Genomic DNA, 4,102 nt, shown 5'->3' on the forward strand with positions numbered 1-4,102 from the left:
TAAAATTTTATATTAAAATATATATCTGTATAAAAATTTTATTATTAAAATATATTTTAAAATAAAATAATTTTTAATAAAATATTGTGAGCCGCTATGGGCCAAAAACGTATCATTTTACGCCCTTCCTTTGGGTTCATCAGCTCTGGAGAAAGGGAGCCGGGTACATGGGCAACAGTTTGCTCTTTTACGAACTTGCGTCAGGGAAAATCCGGGTTTTTCCTCTGTTGCTCCCGAAGCCTTTTTCATTTATAGATACCCAAGGGAGTTGGGTTGTTTTTTTTAATAGTGTTAACCCCCCATAACCTTTAACTATACAAAAGGGTGAAATACAAAAGGGAAAACCACACACGCAAAACACACACACACACGCACAAAACCCCACCCCACCCACACACACACCCCAAAAACACACAAAAAACACCCAAAAAACACACACAACACACACACACACACACCCAAAACACCCAAAAATTTGTGTGTGTTTGTGTGTGTTAAAGAATAAAAATATATATTAAAATTTTAAAATATATATTTATTATTATATTTATTATATTTATAAAATTTATATATTTAATATATTTAAATTATATTACATATATATTCAACACACACACAACCACACACACACACAACACACAAAACCCCCACACAAAAAACACCACACCACACACAACCCCACACACACCCCACAAACCCCCACCCTACAATGTGTGTTTATACGAAAAATGTTTGTTGTTGTGTGGGATATATATATATAAAATTTATATATATATTATAAATATATTATAAAAATATATTATATATTATTTTATATTTCACCCCCAAAACCCCCAACATACATTTCACCCCATACTACCCCAAAACACACACACACAAAACACCCACACACACACCCACAAACACAAAACACACCCCACCCCCACCCCACACACACACACCCACACACACAGCACCCGCACACAACCACACACAACCCCACAAAAACACACACCCCACAAACACCACACCACACACCCCCAACACAAACCCCACCCACACACCCCACTCTCTTCCTCTCTCCTTTTTCCCTCTTCTCTCTCTCTCTCTCTCTCCCCCCCCTCCCCCTCTCTCCCTTCTCTTCTCTTCTCTCTCTCCTCTCTCCTTCTCTCCCCTCTCTCTTCTCCTCTCTCTCCCCTCACACACCCCACCACCCCACCCCCCACACACACACCACACACACACACCAAAACACGTGTGTGTGTATAGACACTTTCTACTGAAAAAAGTTTAAAGGCATCTCTTTTACTAAAACCCCGTTTTAATCAGTATCAAAATTTCAAAAGGGAAAAATCGGAAAAGCTTTAAAGGGTCACAATTTGGCTACACTGCTTTAAAATCACAACAAAATGCTTTTCGATGCCCCTTTTCCGGGAGGGCCACCCGTTTTTTGTCCTTGATAATGTCACTAGAAAAATGCCCCTTTATTTTCGTGCTCTGACCCTTTACAAGAATTTTTTTGGGTTTTTGAGGGTTTGCAGTTTTTTCCCAAACTGCCCAAACCCAATAAGATAATTTTCCCGTATGTGAAACATTTGAAAAACCACATAACTAATGGTTTTTTTTCGCTTTTTTGGATGACACAGGATAAATGTTTTTTGTTAAGATTAAATTAAAAAGATCAATACGTCATTCATTTGAGACAAACATAAAAGGAAAAAAGGAGAGATTGAGGAAAGCAAAGTAGAGAGAGAGAGATCTAAAGAAAAGGAAACAAAGAGAAAGCAAAAGGAAAAGCCATTTAGAAGCAAGTAGAATGGAAAGAGGAAAACTAGGAAAATTCCGGTTATGTGCCCAGATCCCGATATGGGTAAACCAGAATTGATCTCGTAATGACGCCTGAGGGAAGACACTCCAACATTTTATATCTGTGTATGAACGGACATCCCCAAAAATGCAAATTCTCATATTTAATTTCACTGGGGGTTTTAAATTTCTTTTAGAAAAAAAAAAAATACTAAATTTATAACATAATTCTAAATCGGGTTTAAAAAATAAATTTAGGGCCCCTTCCCTCTTTTCATAAACCAAAGGGAAAAATAACTTAAATAAATTTTTAAAAGCTGGGGATTTTTCCTTTTCTGGGTTTGGAGGCACCCTGACATTTTCCTTTTTTCCCGACTTTGTTCCCCGACAACGTTCTGCCTTCCCCATTTTTGGGCCCGTTTAAAGGGTTTTTCAAAAAGACATGTGTGAATCAGTATGAGTGGTTAAAAAAACCCTAGGTGGGTTTTAAAGGGACTTTTTGTGTAAATAGGCAACCCAAATTTTAAATTTTGAAAGTGATTTTTTTTCCCCCAAATAATTTCACTTCTTTTACGGTAGGGTTTCCAAAAAAAGGGGCTGAGCCCCCCCGTGGTTTACTGCGGGACCGGGTGCTTAAAAAAGGACCAGGAACCCAAAAAAGATTTTCTTTTTTTCTGTGGTTTGGACCCGTATACAAAAAATAAATAAATAAATAAATAAATGAATAAAAAAATCACACACACACACAATATATATATATATATATACAATAAAATATATATATATTATATATAAAATATATTAAAATTTTAAAATATTTTATATTTTTATATATATTAAAATTTTATATTATAAAAATAATTTAAAATTTTTAAAATAAACTATTTATAATATATATATAAAGGGCCCCCAAATTTTTTTTTTTATTCGTAAATTTTTTCCCGGGGCTGCAGATCCACGAGATGGTCAGAAGGAAAGGGGGAAGAGCAAAGGAGAAACGGAATAAGAGGAAGGAAAGGGGTGGCGCAGCAGCAGCCAGGAAACCCTTAAAACTTAGGGATTTAATCCTGTAATTTATAAATCTGTCGGGCTATACTAAAAGATCCCCCTTATTTTAAAAACCCTTTATAGACCCAAGAATGACTGACTTTTTTTGCGGGTACTGATGATGATTACGGTCTATAAAGAATAATATTTTTTTTGAAAATTTTTTATTTTTTAAACTTGTCTTCGGCTAACCCCCTTCTGGGTTTTGTAGTATTTTTACCCCTTTTAGTATAGAAAATGTCCTGAATTTTTTTGGGGAAAGAGACTTCCCTTAAATCCTAAAACTTTTTATTTTTTTAGATTCCAAAAATTTGTAAACCAAAAAAAAAGGTCCCATTCGCACTATCCACAGAATGTGACCTTGACGATTTCCTTAATTTGTCCTAAATGAACACTCTAACCTTAACCTTGTATGTCGTGGATATGTCCATATATTAAAAAATAAAAAATGGTATTAAGACATGCCCTTTGATGAATTATTCCCCTTGGGGGCAAAAAATTATTCGGGTATTTTACAAAAGCACCCTTTTAACGTTTTGATGACGATGGTAGTAATAATAAAAAAGGCAATACCAATGACGATGTTCATAATAATGACAATGAAAAGCAAGACAAGTTTTCATTCCTTGTACAAAAAAATATTCTAACAGGAAGAATATGATTTTACCAATTTCTTCAAACCCACATATTCTCGCCTATGTCATACAAAGAGAGAGAAAATGGAGAGATACAAAAAGAGTGGGGAAAAACTGAGGGTGATGATAAAGAAAAACAGACGTGGGTTTAAATTTTAAAAACGGTAAGTTTCATCAATTGGGGGATTCCCCGAGGCAAATGGACTCGTCCAGATGCCCAAAGGAGGAGCGTCAAATGAAAGGGGGGAAGGGGGGGGGAGAAGGGTGGAGATAAACAGAAGGGAAGGGGGAAAGGGAAAAAGGAGGGGGGGAAAGGGGTTAAAGAGGTGAAAAAGGGAAAAGGAAAAACATTAGAGGGAGGAAAAATGATTTTTCTCTTTTTTTTTAATAGAAGTGTTTTCTTTTAAAGCACTCTTGGGTTCTTCATAAAAATCAGCAATGTAAATTAACAGGAAATTTTTAAAAAAAAAAATAATTAAACCATTTTTTTGGCATTAAAAATTTTTTAAATTTTATCTCCCCAAACCTTTTACATTATCCCTTTTTAAACCCTTTTTTTTGGGAATAATAAAAGTGAATGTTTTTCAAATGCCTTTTACAATATAATTTGCCCCCCACCCTCACATGCATGCATA

The sequence above is a fragment of the Penaeus monodon genome, chromosome 12 (genome assembly GCF_015228065.2).
Source record: "Penaeus monodon isolate SGIC_2016 chromosome 12, NSTDA_Pmon_1, whole genome shotgun sequence".
Classification (NCBI taxonomy): Eukaryota; Metazoa; Arthropoda; class Malacostraca; order Decapoda; family Penaeidae; genus Penaeus; species Penaeus monodon.